The sequence below is a fragment of the Schistocerca serialis genome, chromosome 5 (assembly GCF_023864345.2).
Source record: "Schistocerca serialis cubense isolate TAMUIC-IGC-003099 chromosome 5, iqSchSeri2.2, whole genome shotgun sequence".
Lineage (NCBI taxonomy): Eukaryota > Metazoa > Arthropoda > Insecta > Orthoptera > Acrididae > Schistocerca > Schistocerca serialis.
The window spans coordinates 703,394,385-703,412,929 of record NC_064642.1 but is presented as its reverse complement, the minus strand read 5'-3'; the positions used below and the strand labels follow the sequence as shown (position 1 = coordinate 703,412,929).

The window sequence follows — 18,545 nt, the reverse complement described above, 5'->3', positions numbered from 1 at the left end:
AGCTGCGGCATCATCCAGCACGGGGCGGAAATTCGGTCGCGCTGCGCTATCCGCTCTGTGGCCGCAGCTCGCCCGCCCTTACGGCACCACTGCGGGTAGATTTACCATATCGTGGCGGGAAACACTGCAACACAGTGGGCCCGAATCCTGCCTATCGACTACCGTCGTCGCCTGCAGGAGATGTTAGTTTCTGTTGTAAAGTATTTTGTGTTAGCAGAAGAGCCAATACCGTGTTACGAGTGGAGGCCGAAATGCACTCGTTTTAGCTCACACAGGCTGGCGTGGGGAGGGATGAACTATACTGACGTGAGGTCTGAAACATGACAAGGGATGAGAATTCAGAAAGCGGACGTAGTTAGTTTGATACTTAACTTTAATCCATTAATGATGAACGCCGCTCTTGACGGTACACGATTCACAATATTATCTGTTCAGAATACATTCTTGAAGATAGTAATCATAGTAACTTAATATGGCGCCTTGTTATGTCGTAGCAAATGACGTAGCTGAAGGCTATGCTAAACTGTCGTCTCTGCAAATGAGAGCGTATGTAGACAGTGAACCATCGCTAGCAAAGTCGGCTGTACAACTGGGGCGAGTGCTAGGGAGTCTCTCTGGACTAGACCTGCCGTATGGCGGCGCTCGGTCTGCAATCACTGATAGTGGCGACAAGCAGGTCCGACGTCTACTAGCGGACCGCTGCCGATTTAAAGGCTACCACCTAGCAAGTGTGGTGTCTGGCAGTGACACCACAAAGTACATCTGAATTTGATCAGATCGAGCAGAAAATATAAATTAAACAATGGGGTACCACAGGGTTCGGTTTTGGCTCCTGTTCTGTTTCATTAGAACGCATTATATCTCTCTCCCATAACTGGCAGTCTATTCACTGCAATAGCGATGGCATCTTCACATCTCACTAAACTGACTTTCCCACAGCCGACGTAATTCTTCAGCCAAAACAGGGGCAGGGTATAGCAATGAACGTTATGTCAAATTATCCAGAGGTTTTGATGGCAGAACGAAGCTATTGCTCCCATTTCGTTTTATTCTGCCAGAACCTCCAAATAACAATAAAAGATTTCAAACTTCTGTCTTTTACAACACTGACACCCACTCAGATGTGGAAGGAGAATAACAAAAATTACAGTACAGCAGTATAGAAAATTGTTAATTCGTGCAATTTTAAAAGCGTGAACGGGAACTGCTAAACCCGAGTGTCTCCCAGCTTGGGTTAAAATAATTTAAGGTGAAATCATCGACAACAGTTGGTATTTTGATAATTAAACATAGTGTCATTTTAAGGGCTCAAATTCAGCAAGGAAGCGCCGTGCAAGTGAATTCAAAACCTCGGCTTGCAGAGCACATCCAGAAAGATAACACACACACACACACACACACACACACACACACACACACACACACACACTGTATGCACTAGCACCGCCATACAACCATAGGTGGATGACGTCAGAATATTAATAACCAATGGGTGAAGTAGCAATAACTCCGTTCCTCTGCTTTTTGACGAGCAAGATAGCTGGATTCCATGTAGACTTTTTATGTGAAAACCTACATCTCTATTTACTAGGTCACATCCTAATTTAATTTCAAGTGCTTCCTTCGTAACACTATCCCAATACCTGGAAATACATGCCAGAATCTCACTGTTGCTATATTCTATAGCATGACCGGTGCCAAGGCAATCTTCTGCAGCTACTGTGGTATCACACATCAGTACTACCCAATGTATGCCAAACTTGACAACGGACTTGCAAGTTTCAGTCAAGCATCGATAGCGGTCGAACGAGATCTGGTGGACCCAATGGAACACACCCAGTAAGCCAGCTCTGTACCACGAGTTTAGTCCACCACCATGGTATAGGATGGCCGTCGCGAGCCACATGGCCCTCTCGCACTTGGAGCCTCTTCGCTACGTGACACTACACAGACGCTGCCTACTCGCGGCTCTAACACTGTCATTCGTGCTTCAGTACAGAGGTCCTCATTCTTGCTGGCACTGAGAGCCGGATCCTACTTCTTGCTGCATTATTTGTAATGAGTCTTTCTACGCTTGTAGAAATACAAGTAAATCTACTGTTTACTGTGTTAATTTGTTCGCTAATCCTTTCTGCTCCCGTCCAGCTTTCCTATGACGACAGTTGCCGCACCACTCTCTAGCCCACTTCTCCTTACTGTTGTTTAGGAAGTCGTGTACAACAATAACAAATTTGCTCGGCTGCTGTAAGCGTGTGTGTCGATAATAGTCAGTACATCAGTCCTCCACGATCCTGATGCTCTGACCTATTACGAGTATCACATGCAACAACTGCAAGGAATACGATAGACACCTGCCTTACGCAGACCAAGATTATGCTTTGTGGACCCTAAAAGGATCCTAATTATAGATGGTCTAGAATTAATGAATATATAGAACAAGAATTGAGCATATGATCATTCAAACCTATAATGTTAAATCCATGGCAACTCCACATGCCACTAAAGCGTGGAATACAATATTTTAACACTTAAGTCATATTTTATTAATAACCATACGGATACTATAATTCAGATATTAATTCTTTTTATGAAAAATTTTGTATTAGAAGACATGTGCCAAACTTTCGAAAAGAAAAAGGCGAATTACACACTGTAATAAAAAAAAGGTGACGAACCACGAACGAATTATCTGAATGGGGCAGAAATTGATAAATGTGATGTACATGTACAAACAAACAAATCATTATAATTTCAGAAAAATTTGGTGAGTTATTCCACTGAAAGATCTTCACAAATTGAACAACTCAGTAACGCTTTGCTCCACCTCTGGCCCTTATGCAAACAGTTATTCAGTTTGGCGTTGATTGAAAGAGTTGTTGGATGCCATCCCGAGGAACATCGTGCCAAATACTGTCCAATTGGCGCGTTGTTGTCGTTGTTGTTGTCGTTGTTGTGGCCTTCATTCCGAAGACTGGTTTGATGCAGCTCTCCAAGCTCCTCTATCCTGCGCGAGTCTATTCATCTCTGAATAACTACTCTCATGCTCAGAAATTAAGGATAATGCTGAGTTTGCGGGTTTAAATCGCCTCGGGGTATGACCATGCGGTGCATTTCACCTGCAGTCGTCGCACGGTCGCGCTGGCAGCAGTCCACATGCGCAGAGGTGTGTTGGTGCAAGTCAGAGTACGGTGCAGCAAGTAAGTGTGCAGACGTTTTCAGACGTGCTAACGGTGACTGTGTGTTGAAAATGGCTCAGAGAACACATACTGATGACGTTATGAGGGGTAGAATACTAGGGCGATTGGAGACTGGTCAAACACAGAAGTTCGTAGCACGAGCTGTCCGTGTGCCACAAAGTGTGATTTCAAAATTATGGCTACGATTCCAGCAGACAGGAAACGTGTCCAGACGCTACAGTACAACACCACAAGAAGACCGATATATCACCATCAGTGCCCGCAGATGGCCACAGAGTACTGCAGGTATCCTTGCTCGGGACCTTACTGCAGCCACTGGAACAGTTGTCTCCAGGCACACACTCTATAGACGACTGAACAGGTATGGTTTATTCGCCTGGAGGCCTCCAAGGTGCATTCCACTGACCCCTGGTCACAGAAGAGCCCGTAAAGCCTGGTGTCAAGAAAACAGTACATGGTCATTGGAACAGTGGTCCCAGGTTATGTTCACAGACGAGTCCAGTCATAGTCTGAACAGTGATTCGCGCCGGGTTTTCATCTGGCATAAACCAGGATCCAGATACCAACCCGTTAATGTCTTTGAAAGGGACCTGTATGGAGGTCGTGGTTTGATGGTGTGGGGTGGGATTATGATTGGTGCACGTACACCCCTGCATGTCTTTGACAGAGGAACTGTAACGGGTAAGATGTATCGGGATGTCATTCTGCACCAGCATGTCCCCCTTTTCAGGGGTGCAGTGGGTTACCTTCGTCCTGATGGATGATAACGCACGGCCCCACCGAGCTGCCATCGTGGAGGAGTACCTTGAAACAGAAGATATCGGGCGATTGGAGTGGCCTGCCAATTCTCCAGACCTAAACTCCATACAGCACGTCTGGGATGCTCTCGGTCGACGTATCGCTGCACGTCTTCAAGAATCTAGGACACTTCAGGAGCTCCGACAGGCACTGGTGTAAGAATGGGAGGCTATACCCTAGCAGCTGCTCGACCACCTGATCTGGAATATGCCAACCCGTTGTGCGGCCTGTGTACGTGTGCATGGTGATCATATCCCATATTGATGTCGGGGTACATGTGCAGGAAACAGTGGCGTTTTGTAGCACATCTGTTCCGGGACGGTTTTCTCAACTTTTCACCAATACTGTGGACTTACAGATCTGTGTCGTGTGTGTTCCCTATGTGCCTATGCTATTAGCGCCAGTTTTGTGTAGTGCCATGTTGTGTGGCACCACATCCTGCAATTATCCTGAATTTATGAGCATGAGTGTACTACAACCTATATCCTTCTGAAACTGCTCACTGGATTCATCTCTTGGTCTCCCTCTACGAATTTTACTCTCCCAAGCTTCCCTCCAGTACTAAAATGGTGACTCCTTGATGTCTCAGAATGTGTCCTATCAACCGATCCCTTCTTTTAGCCAAGTGGTTCCACAGATTTATTGTCTCGCCAACTCTATTCAGTACCTCCTCATTAGTTACGTGATCTACCCATCTAATCTTAACACTCTTCTATAGCAGCACGCTTCGAAAGCTTCTATTCTCTTTTTGCCTAAACTGTTAATCGTCCTTGTTTTACTGCCATCCATGGCTACACTCCAGACAAATACTTTCAGAAAAGATTTTCTAACAATTAAATATATTCGATGTTAATAAATTGCTCTTCTTCATAAATGGTTTCTTGCCATTCTCAGCCTACATTTAATATCCTCTTTACTACGGTCATCATCTTTTACTATTATTTTGTTGCCGATTAGCAAAACTCACCTACTACTTTTAGTGGCTCGTTTCCTAATCATATTCCCTCAGCATCACCTGATTTACTTCAACTTCGTTCCATTAATCTTGTTTTGCTTTTGTTGATGTTCATCTTACATCCTCCTTTCAAGTTACTGTCGATTCTAGAACGAAATTTTCACTCTACAGCGGAGCGTGCGCTGATATGAAACTTCCTGGCAGATTAAAACGGTGTGCCGGACCGAGACTCGAACTCGGTACCTTTGCCTTTCGCGGGCAAGTGCTCTACCAACTGAGCTACCCAAGCACGACTCAGGCCCCGTCCTCACAGCTTTACTTCTGCCAGTACCTCTTCTCCTACCTTCCAAACTTTACAGAAGCTCTCCTGCAGGATTGAACAACTTTGCGGATAGGCTACCACCCTGTCTCACTCTTTTCTTAACCACTTTCATGCCCCCAGCGTCAGGTTTGTGTAAAAATAGTAAATACCCTTTCGCTCCTTGTATTTTACTCGTTGTATCTTCAGAATTTCAAAGAGGGGATTCCAGTGTAAATTGTCAAAAGCTTGCTCTAAGTGTACAAATGCCATAACGTAGGTTTGCCTTTCCTTCCCATTTCTTCTAAGATAAGTGGTAGAGTCTGTGTTGCCTCGCATGTCCCTGCATTTTTTCTGAATCCAAACTGATCTTCCCCGATGTCTGGTTCCAGCAGTTTTTCCTTTCTTATGTGAAGAATTGATGTTAGTATTTTGCAACCATGACTTATTAAACCGATAGTTCTGTAATTTTCACACCTGTCAGCAACTGATTTCTTTTGAATTGGAATCACTACAGTCTTTTTTATGTCTGAAGGAATTTCGCCTGTCTCATACATCCTCAATACCAGACGAAAGAATTTTGTCATGCTTAGGTTTCCCAAGGCCATAAGTAGTTCTGACGGAATTTCGTCAACTCCCGGGTCTTGTTTCGACTTAAATCTTTGAGAGGCCCGTCAGATTCTTCTCGGAGTATCATATCTCCCATCTCTTCTTCATCTACGTCCCCTTTCCTGTCTATAATATTGCCTTCAAGTTTATCTCCATTGTGTAGACCTTCTGTAGAATATACTCCTTCCACCTTCCAACTTCCAACTTCCCCTTCTTTGCTTAGGACTGGTTTTCGAACTGAGGTCGATATTCATGCACCTGCTTCTCTTTAATTTTCCTGTGGGTGGTATCTATCTTCTCCATAGTGAAATATGCAGTGCAGCAAGAAGAGACGGTTTTTATTTACAAAACAAATATTTCTATGCTTGCTGTGGAGGATGGCCACGCAAACAAACTTGTTATTCTATTAAACCCTTACATTGTCCTCTAGCCTTTCCTGCTGAACCATTTTGCACTTCCTGTCAATCTGATTTTCTAAACGTTTGTCTTCCCTTTCTCTTGCTTCATTTGCTACATTTTTATATTTTCTCCTTTCGTCTATTAAATACAATATCTATCGTATTAACGAAGGACTTCCACTGGGCCTTGTCTTTTTACTTATTTGATCCTCTGCTGCCTTCACTATTTCATATCTTAAAGCTACCCATTCGACTTATTCTTTACTCCTTTCCCCAGTTTTAGTCAACCGTTGCTTAATGCTCCCTCAGAAACTCTCAGCAACCTCTGGTTCTTTGAACTTATCCAAGTCCCATTTCCTTCATTTCCTACCATTTACAATTTCTTCAATTTTAATCTACAGTTCATAAGCAATAAACTGCAGTCATAGAGCCCACATCTGCCCCTGGAAATGTCTTACAAGTTAAAATCTTGTTCCCAAATCTCTGTCATAGTGTTATATAACCGATCTGAAACTTTTCGGTGTCTCCGGGTCTCATCCATTCATACATACTTCTTTTATGATTCTGAAACTAAGTGTTAGCGATGATTAAATTATGCTTTGTGCAAAATTCCACCATTCGACTTGCTCTTCCATTCCTTTTCCGCAGGCCATATTCCGCTACTATTTTCCTTCTCTATCGTTTCCTACTATCGAATACCATTCCCCCATCACAATTAAATTTTTGTCTCCCTTAACTATCTGAATACCTTTATCTCGTCATATATTTCACCCTCTTCATCATCTGCGGAGCTAGTTGGTATGTAAACTTGTACTACTGTGGTGTGTGTGGGCTACGTATCTATCTTGGCTACAGTAATGCGTTCACTATGTTCGTAGTAGCTTACCCGCATTTCAGTACTTTTATTCGTTATTAAACCTACTTCTGTATTAACACTGATTTCGTATTTAGAACCCTGTATTTACCCAACCAGAAGTCCAGTTCCTCCTGCCTCTGAACTTTACCAATTCCTACTATATCTAACTTCATCCAATCTATGTCTCTTTTTAAATTTTTAACCTACCTGCCGAATTAAGGGATGTAACATTCCACGCTCCGATCCGCAGAATACCATTTTTGTTTCTCCTGATGTCAACATCCTCCTGAGATCCGATTGGGGGCTATTGCGTCTGCGAATATTTTACTCAAGACGCCATCATCATTTAACCATAATGTAGCGCGTTGGATCGCCAAAATTCCAAGCTGCTTGTAGGACCCTAAAACACAATGCTCCAAATTGTCTCGTTTGGCGAGAGATCCGACGACCTTTCTGGCCAAGATGGGGTTCGGCAAGCAGTACAAACTGTCACCGTGTGCAGCCGGCCATCATTTTGCTGGAATGTAAGCCCAGGACGGCTTACCATCAAGTGTAATAAAAAGGGGCGTAGAATATCATCGACGTACCGCTGTGTTATAATGGTGCCGCGGTTGACAACCAAATGAGTCCTACTATGAAAAGAAATGGTACCCCGTATCATCACTCTTGGTTACAGGAGCGTATGGCGGGAAACAGTCGGCTTGATATCCCACAGCTGTCTTGGGCGCCTCCGGACACCTCTTCGCCATGGAATCTCATTGACTGGAGTAGAATTGTCTTCAGTGATGAGTCTTGTTTCGAAGTGAGCCCCTAGGACGGGCGAATAAGTGTCTGGAGACGTCCCAGACAGTGGTGGGAAACCAACCTGACTGTCGGCCACCATACAGCCGAGAACCAGGAGTGACATTTCTTTTCATGGAAGGTCCCCTTTGGTTGTCATCCTTGGCTCTCTTACAGCACAGCGGTGCGTCGTTGATACTCCGCATCCCGTTTGGTTGCCCTTCGTGGCAACCCACAGTGCTTCTACATTTTAGCAAGATAATGCCCGCCCGCGCACGACGAGAGTTCCTATTGCTTGTCTTCGTGTTTGCCAAACCCTACCTTTGCCAGCAAGGACGTCGTATCTCTCGCCAATTGAGAACGTTTAAAGTATTACGGGCAGAGTCCTCCCACCAAATCGGGATTCTGACTACCTAACGCGCCATTGTTGAATTGCTCAACTTGCGAAACTCCATCTCTGGAAATAATCACCCAGTTTCTCTGAATCTGTAATCATTTGTATATCTATACATGCACATCACATCTACCGATTTCTGTCCCATTCAGATAATTCCTTTGTGAGGCTCCCTTGTTTTTATTTTTATTTTTAGTGTACTTTCCGACACTAGTGTTGTTGGACGACTCAAATATCATTGTGGAAAGTAGTATGTCTTTCGCAAGTAATGATTAATGTAAAAACACGTCACTAGATTATACTAATCGTGCATAACGGCAGTGCACACGCATTGATAATATCAGGGAAGTTATAGACCTGAAGACGTGGCACACCCTCTCTCGTCATTTTCATATGCAGGGTGAGTCACCTAACATTACCGCTGGATATATTTCGTAAACCACATCAAATACTGAAGAATCGATTCCACAGGCCGAACGTGAGGAGAGGGGCTAGTGTAATTGATTAACAAAAACCATAAAAAATGCACGGAAGTATGTTTTTTGATACAAACCTACGTTTTTTTAAAATGGGACCCCGTTAGTTTTGTTAGCACATCTGAACATATAAACAAATACGTAATCAGTGCCGTTTGTTGCATTGTAAAATGTTAATTACATCCGGAGATATTGTAACCTAAAGTTGACGCTTGAGTACCACTCCTCCGCTGTTCGATCGTGTGTATCGGAGAGCACCGAATTACGTAGGGATCCAAAGGGAACGGTGATGGACCTTAGGTACAGAAGAGACTGGAACAGCACATTACGTCCACATGCTAACACCTTTTTACTGGTCTTTCTCACTGACGCACATGTACATTACCATGAGGGGTGAGGTACACGTACACACGTGGTTTCCGTTTTCAGTGACGGAGTGGAATAGAGTGTGTCCCGACATGTCAGGCCAATAGATGTTCAATGTGGTGGCCATCATTTGCTGCACACAATTGCAATCTCTGGCGTAATGAATGTCGTACACGCCGCAGTGCATCTAGTGTAATGTCGCCGCAGGCTGCCACAATACGTTGTTTCGTATCCTCTGGGGTTGTAGGCACATCACGGTACACATTCTCCTTTAACGTACCCCACAGAAAGAAGTCCAGAGGTGTAAGATCAGGAGAACGGGCTGGCCAATTTATGCGTCCTCCACGTCCCATGAAACGCCCGTCGAACGTCCTGTCAAGGGTCAGCCTAGTGTTAATTGCGGAATGTGCAGGTGCACCATCATGCTGATACCACATACGTCGACGCGTTTCCAGTGGGACATTTTCGAGTAACGTTGGCAGATCATTCTGTAGAAAGGCGATGTATGTTGCAGCTGTTTGGGCCCCTGCAATGAAGTGAGGACCAATGAGGTGGTCGCCAATGATTCCGCACCATACATTTACAGTCCACGGTCGCTGTCGCTCTACCTGTCTGAGCCAGCGAGGATTGTCCACGGACCAGTAATGCATGTACCGTAGATTTACTGCCCCGTGGTTTGTGAAACCCGTTTCATCGGTAAACAGGTAGAACTGCAACGCATTCTCTGTTAATGCCCATAGACAGAATTGCACTCGATGATTAAAGTCATCACCATGTAATTGCTGATGTAGCGACACATGAAACGGGTGAAAGCGGTGACGATGCAGTATGCGCATGACACTTCTTTGACTCAGTCCACCGGCTCTCGCAATGTCCCGTGTACTCATGTGTGGGTTCATGGCAACAGCAGCTAACACACCAACTGCACCCGCTTCTCCTGTGACGGGCCTGTTACGGACCCGTCTGCGTGCTACGACCATGTCTGTTGCATACAATTGGCGGTAGATGTTTTGCAATGTGAGGCACGTTGGATGCTCTCTGTCCGGGTACCGTTCTGCATACACCCTGCAGGCTTCAGCTGCATTTCATCGACACTCGCCATAGATGAGTATCATCTCCGCCTTTTCAGAGTTCGAATACACCATGGTCACAGTTCCTACAACACTACACTATCACAGACGTCTGGTAACACGGTGTACTACAGATGGTCTGCGTGCGGAGACGAATGCAGAATAACAATAGCAGCAAGCGCTACATGCGGACACTGCGACAGCTAGACCAAACCACAACAGTGCACTACAGCCACACTCGTAAACACGGTCGTCATCGTAAACATGTCCCTGCAGATGCTGCTCGCCGACCGTGGACCGTGTTTGTTACAACACGCAACTGAACATCGGAGGTTTCAAGCGTCAACTTTAGGTTACAATATCTCCGGATGTAATTAACATTTTACAATGCAACAAACGGCATTGATTACATATTTGTTTATATGTTCAGATGTGCTAACAAAACTAACGTGGTTCCATTTAAAAAAACGTAGGTTCGTGTTAAAAAACATACTTCCGTGCATTTTTTATGGTTTGTATTAACCAATTACACTAGCCCCTCTCCACACGTTCGGTCTATGGAATCGGTTCGTCAGTATTTGATGTGGTTTACGAAATATATCCAGCCGTAACGTTAGGTGACTCACCCTGTATTCTGGACAGGACGTCCCGGCCTGCTTGTAAACGCGTCGGGCGTCAACATCATGGCTGGCTGGGGCGCCATAAATTCAGTGGCAAGGGCAGGAGCAGGGGTGATTGGGGCCGTGTTCCCATACTACTACATTCCAGCTTCCGGTGTTGCCCGTGACTGCTAGCAAGCATCATTCTGCAACGTGTCGCTATATCTGCAGGTCTATGTACTAGTTCCCATTCTGATTTATCTTCATTACTTGTATGAATCTATAAACCTCACTGTTGCAGACTGTCTTAGAACGCGATGCATGTTTATGTAGTATTTATAGTATTCCTTCTTCTTTACACTTTCTTCCCCTTTAGATTCCTCTTCTTTCTGCTGTCAATACGAGATCTACATTTTGTCTTTATTAATGTTCCGTGCCTCAAAAGGTAAAAACGGAGCTCTTATAGGATAGCTCTGTTATCGTCTCTCCCTCTGTCTGTCCAAGTGCTAAAAACTCTTTTTCTAAGCAATGGGTAGACGCATCAAGTTGAAATTTGTGCCACACACTGAGGTCTATGGTCCTTCGGCCGTGTAAAATATTGAAGCTTCTAAGTCAGTGTAGTCAGAGATACGGTCATTTATGTCATATATTTTAATATTCGCCGCCTTACACAACAAAACCTATAGCGTACTTCCCATTGGCCTCAATCATGAAATTTGGCAAAAAGGATGTTTTCACAGTACAATCAAAGGAAAAAATCCGAAAACTGTAAATCTGCCAGGAAAAAATCATTTGTTATCAGATTGTCTGTCTGTCCGTCCGCCTGCAAAGACCCCTTTTTCTCAGGAACGGGTGGACGTATCAAGTCGAAATTTATGTCACATACCAAGGTTTAGGGCTCCTTGGCTTTATAATAAACGCTAGCCTCTTAGTCAATGCAGTCAAAAGGTACGGTCACTTATGTTGATACTCGCAAAGTCATTAGTCTGCGAATGTTTGTTTCACGTACAACTTGAAACGCCGTATCTACGTGCTCCTGGATACCCGATGCTGGATAAATTCGGCATCCGTCAAATGAGTAATAACGTCATTCCATGTCTGATGTTTGACTTTTACCATTGCGACCCAGTGAGCCTGAATGAAGATTTACTGATTATTGTAATTATTGTAGCTTCGTGCTTGCATTACATTGCGTCACACTTATGTTAATGAAATTAAAACTAAACTAAACTAAACTCCTCCAGAACAGGCCATGAAGGCCCAACGGTACCGACGGTACCGACCGGCCGCCGTGTCAAAAAATGGTTCAAATGGCTCTGAGCACGATGGGACTCAACTGCTGAGGTCATTAGTCCCCTAGAACTTAGAACTAGTTAAACCTAACTAACCTAAGGACATCACAAACATCCATGCCCGAATCAGGATTCGAACCTGCGACCGTAGCGGTCTTGCGGTTCCAGACTGCAGCGCCTTTAACCGCACGGCCACTTCGGCCGGCGCCGCCGTGTAATCCTTAGCCCACGGGCGTCACTGGATGCAGATATGGAGGGGCATGTGGTCAGCACACCGCTCTCCCGACCGTATGTCAGTTTCCGAGACCAGAACCGCTACTTCTCAATCAAGTAGCTGTTCAGTTAGCCTCACAAGGGCTGAGTGCACCCCACTTGCCAACAGCGCTCGGCAGACCGGATGGTCACCCATCCAAGAGCTAGCCCAGCCATACAGCGCTTAACTTCGGTGATCTGATGGGAACCGGTGTTACCACTGCGGGAAGGCCGTTGACAGTTACTGAAATTAAAATATTCTCGAAAATACTGGAATCCCTGGCACCGACATCTTGCCAGGATTCATATCGATAAAAGAAAACAATGATCGAAAACATCGATTCCCGAAACGGATCTATATGCATAATTAAGTTTGTACGGATCCATCAGTGCGCGAGCCCTACACGCACCTGGCCAACTTTTTGTTACGATATTTCAAGTTGTCAACTTTTTAGCTTTATTCAGTCGGTTTCCTTTTCATGTTCCTCCAGTCTATTTTAGTCTGGTATTTTTTAACAATAATTTATCTCCATTCACACCCCCTTCATTTTCCTTAGCGGCCACACTTTCGCTACCCATTTAGTTTTGCAAATGAGTGATTTTGCTTTTAGCACTGTTCCTTTCATCACAGTACTATCCCAGCCTTCCCCGTCCAGACAGCCGAACATAGCTGGTATCTACTCTCGTTCCATCCATTGCGCCAATGATACATCCTGCTGGAAACTGTTGTCTTAGTATTTTATACAGAGGTGACAAAACTCATGGGAAGCGATATGCACATATACAGATGGTGGTAGTATCGCGTAGACATGATTAAAAAGGCAGTGCATTGGCGGAGCTGTCATTTGTACTCACGTGATTCGTGTGGGACGGTTCTGGACATCAAATGGCCGCACGGCGTGAATTAACAGACTTCGGACGTGGAATGGTACTAGCGTTGCCCAGAAAGTAATGCAACGCATGTTTTTTCTTCATCAATTCTGTACTGAACATACTGAGAATTACACACACTCAAGAATTATGTTTTATCCACACACCCTATTTGTCGATGTAATCTCCATCCCGTTCTGTGGCGTTCCTCCAGCGCGAAACAAGGGCGTGTATGCCCTGCCGGTACCAATCCTAGTCCTGGTGGCGGAGCCAGTGCTTCACTGTCTGAATCACCTCCTCATCGTCCTCAAAATGTCTTCCACGAACGGCATCCTTTAATAGCCCAAACAAGTGGATGCTCGCTGCAAAATTTCAGGTGCGGCAGCCGTGGATGGGCTCCCCGACCGCTACAAATGGTGGAGCCCCGCAGAACCGCGTTCTGATGACCTCAGCCTCCGTGCCCAGTGACTAACTGTACTTCAGTCGACAGCAGGTGCTCCATAGACTTCGTACAAGCGTTTGTGAATATTCCCCATAGTTTCTTTCTCTGCAGAGAGAAATTCAATGGCAGCACGTCATTTGTAACGTACATCACCCACAGACTCCATTTTGAAACTGTTCTGCAGCTACGTTATGTGTCGGAAGTGACGGAAACTCACTGTTCTCACTCAGGAGACTTCAAATAATACATAAGTAACGTTTCGCATCCGTAGCATTGTTTTCGGCTGAGAGAAAAAAAATGGTGATTTACTTTCTGGGCAACCCTCGTAGATGAGCTACACGCATGAGACATTCCATTTCGGAAATCGTTGGGGAATTAAGTATTCAGAGATCCACAGTGTGAAGAGTGTCCCGGAAAAATCAAAGTTCAGGTATTACCTCTCACCACGGTAAACGCAGTGGCAGACAGCTTTCTCTTAACGACCGTGAGCAGCGGTGTTTGTGTAGATTTGTTAGTGCTAACAGACACAACGCTCGAAATAATTGCAGAAATAAATGTGGGATATACGACGAACTTATTTTTTAGGACAGTGCGGCAAAATCTGACTTTACTGTTCTATGGTAGCTGATGACCGATGCGAGTGCCTTTGCTAACAGCACGACGTCGCTGCAGCACCTCCTCTTGGCTAGTGACCATATCGTTGGACGTTAGACCCCAGAGGACTGGAAAACCGTCGCCTAGTCAGATGAGTCCCGATTTCAGCTGGTGAGACCTGATGGTAGGGTTCGAGAGTGGCACGGACCCTACGAAGCCATGGACCCAAGTTGTCATCAAGGCACTGTACAAGCTGATGGTGGCTTTGAAATGGTGTGTTTACATGAAATTGACAGATCCTCTGCTACTTTTTCGACCTATCCATCTAATTTTTAGCATTCTTCTGTACTACCACACTTCAAAAGTTTCTATTCCTTTTCTGTCTATTTTGTTTGTCATTCACGTTTCACTACCATGTAAGACCATACTTCCGACAAATACTTCTACAAAAGACGTACTAATACTGAAATTTAATTTACACAAAAAATTTCTCTTTTTCAGAAACGCATTTAATCGGGAGTCTGCTCTCTACTTTGGTCATCATTACTTTTCCTGCTGATCTAATAGAAACAGTCTTCTGAAACAGTCTTCTATAGTTTTTAGTGTCTCATTTCCTAATCTAAATCCGTCAGGATCACCTTACTTAGTTTTACTACACTCCCATACGCATTTTTAAATTTGTTGATGTTCATCTTATAACTTCTTTTCAAGCTAGACCCTATTATCTATTCTGTCCACTCAGTTTCTAAAACTTTTACCGTCAGCGATGGAACTATCATGTCTACGACAGGTCTCAAACTTTTCATTTTTTTCCCTTTCTCAAATTCTCTTTGGTTTCCGTTACTCTTTTCTTAATGTACAGTTTGAATAGTTTGGGGGGAGAGCCTGTGACTGTCTCATTACCTTCTCAACTCCCGCCTCCCATTCATCTTATTGGAAACTTATAACAACAGTGCGGTTTTTGCAAAAACTGTCAATATCCTTTCGTTCCCTGTGCTTTATCCCTGCTGCCTTTAGTACTTCAAAGCGTACAATGCAGTCAATATTTTTCTGAATGTACAGCTACAAGAAATGTAGATTTCCCTCTCTTCAGTCTATATTCTAAGATAAGTCGTAGTACCAGTATTTATATGAGTGTTTCTCCAAACTAATTATGCTTGTGGCCCACTCCTAGCATTTGTTTCCATTCTCCTACAATGAGTTCGCGTCTGTAATTTATAACCGTGACTTATTAAACAGATGGTTCGATAGCATTCAAACCTGTCAACACCTACCTTACTTGGAACTGGAGTTGTTACATTCTTCCTGGACATTTTCGCTGTCTGATATTCTGATATGAGCCAAACCATGATGATATCCCGCTTAATAGCATGTTGCTCCACCTTACCAACGCGATACAGCAACTGTTCTGTACTGCACTGATTCGACAAGTCGTTAGTATTCTTCAGCAAGTATGTGGCAGCAGATATCTCTGTACATGTCAAGTATTTCCCATAAATTTTGGGACTGCAGTTTGTGGGTGCAAAAGCTGATGTCCGATAACATGCCAGATGTGTTCCACCGGGTACAGAGCAGTCGAAGTGGTGGGCTAAGACATCAGCGTGAATTCAGTATCTTGAACTAATTTAACACAATTATGGCCTTATGACACAAACAATTATACTGATGGAAGATGCCATCGCCACTCAGAAAATTTCATCCGGACAGGCGACACATTTACATCAATTCACAATTTAATCACGATGATATTGCGAAGACAGCAATCGTAACATTGACGGTGTAGTTGGGTCAACATGGGAAAGCTTTAGGGTCATCTCCTTTGGAGAAAGGTGTGATCCGAAGCACTTCTTCCGTCACCAGCATCGCAGTCTGTCGTTGTACACGTTAAGAGCGACACACCACGAAATAATTATACGAATGCGACGGAAATCTGTAGATGTGATTTACATGTACAGACAAATAAATGATTACCTATTTAAAAATGGATGATTCATTCAAGACAAGGGACTTCGCAAATTGAGCAAGCCAGTGACGCATTGGTCCACCTCTGGCCCCTATGCAAGCAGTTATTCGGTTTCACATTGATCTATAGAGTTGTTGGGTATTCTTCAGAGGGGTATCGTGCCAAATTAAGTCCAACTGATGCCTTAGATCGTCAAAACCCCGAGCTTGTTCTAGTCCCGAGCCCATAATGCTCCAAAGTTTCTCAATTGGGGGGAGATCCGGAGACCCTCTGACCAAGGTAGGATTTGACAAGCATGAAGACAAGCAGCAGAAACTCTCGCTGTATGCAGGAGGGCATTATCTTGCTCAAATATAAGCCCAGGCTGGCTTGCCATGGAGAGCAACAAAACACAGCTTAGAATGTCGTCGACGTACCATTGTGCTGTAAGGGTGTCGGTGACGCCAGTCAAAAAGATCCTGCCCCAGACCATCACCCCTGGTTTTCGGGCATAGTGGCGAGCGACAGTAAGGTTGTAAGTAGGCTGTTTACGTTTTCTTATTGGCAACGTTACATAGCGCTCTGTATGAAAATCACTGGGTGTGCTGTGTGCAGTCTGTGGCTAGTTTGCATTGTTGTCTGCCATTGTAGTGTTGGGCAGCGGCAGCTGGATGTGAACAGCGCATAGCGTTGCGCAGTTGGAGGTGAGCCACCAGCAGTGTTGGATGTGGAGAGAGAAATGGCGGAGTTTTGATATTTGTAAAAATGGATGTTATGAACTCCTATATATATTATGACTTTTGATGGTATTAAGGTAAATAAATTGTTTGTTCTCTATTAATATCTTTCATTTGCTAACTATCCCTATCAGTAGTTAGTGCCTTCCATAGTTTGAATCTTTTATTTTGCTGGCAGGAGTGGCACCTGCTGTATTGCAGTAGTTCGAGTAACCAAGATTTTTGTGAGGTAAGCGATTTGTGAAATGCATAGGTTAATGTTAGTCAGGGCCATTTTTTGGTAGGGATTTTTGAAAGTCAGATTGCGTTGCGCTAAAAATATTGTGTCTGTTTAAGCATAGTCGTATATAAATTTTTAAGAAGGGGACGTTTCATATGGCGACCCTGCCAGGATACCTCACTGGAATCTTCCGATTTTTTTTCTTGTAGTTTGTGTAATTAGTGTAGCTATTGTTTATTGTTAGCGCATAATTATAGAGAGAATTTCCTTTGTAGTTGCAGTCTTTCATTGTTGTACAGTAAAACAGGTGTGGCACGCATGTAGATTTGCACCAAGTATTTCGCAGCTGCAATTAACTAAATATTATTTTCAGTACTATGTTAATGTGTTCTCTTATTTTTGCTCTTCAAATTGTGCTTTTCTGTGTTGTCGTGTGAAATATTGTGACAATAATGGCGTGTGAAAAACGTAATACTAGGCTCCAAAGTAAACTGAGAAATGACAGTGAAGACGAAAGTAGTGTGTTAGCGCCACCGTGTAATGAATTAACTAATGTTCAAAGTAGTAATTTGGTAATTGTGTATAGGGAAATATAGCGGGTGGCAAATAATGGTGTAGACAGCGAAACAATTAGTGAACAGGGAAGCATTATCGATCGACCGGTCGGCAACAGCTCGCCTCAGGAATCCGAAATGACAGGACACAATCTCGCAAATACTGTAGATTCAGGTTTGGGTCCCTCACTGTTTTCTCAAATGAGTCAAGACACATTTTCTGCTTGTCAAACTGTGAATGTTGCCAATGAAAATGCACTGCCAAAAAGCATAGAGAAACAGATTCCAGACACTAATACATTATTATTGCAATTAATGCAACAAATGGAACAAAATCAGAGACAAATGGGACAAAGGCTTCAAAAGTTAGACACAATGGAACAAAATCTTCAAAAGTTACACACAGTGGAACAACACCAGAGACAAACACAGCAACAGTTAGACACAGTGGAACAAAATCTTAAAAAGTTAGGCACAATGGAACAAAATCTTCAAAAGTTAGACACCACGCTTGAACAAACACGTGAAGATTTAACTACTGAACTACATAACATTGAATCGAAATGTCAAAAAGTCTGTAATGACGTAAAAACACAAATTTGTGAGCATTTTCAACCTATTTTTTCGCGGCATGAAAATGCATTACAGAATCGCGAAGCAGCCATAAAAGAACTGCAAACTATTGTTCATGAAAATCATGAGACCTTGCAAGCTAAAATTGACTCAGTTGCATCTACCGATTTGGTTACGCAACTTGCAAAAACTCAGGAAACCTTAAAGGATGCAGTAGATACTCTGAAAATTGGTTCAGAAAGACACATGGAGGAAATTAGTTTATTATCAGAG

At 43.8% G+C, this 18,545-nt stretch overlaps 1 pseudogene; it reads right to left on the bottom strand.

The window, feature by feature from the left end:
* Positions 1-12,461: 12,461 nt before the first annotated feature.
* Positions 12,462-12,579, bottom strand: LOC126482890 (5S ribosomal RNA; annotated as a pseudogene).
* Between the last annotated feature and the right edge of the window lie 5,966 nt (positions 12,580-18,545).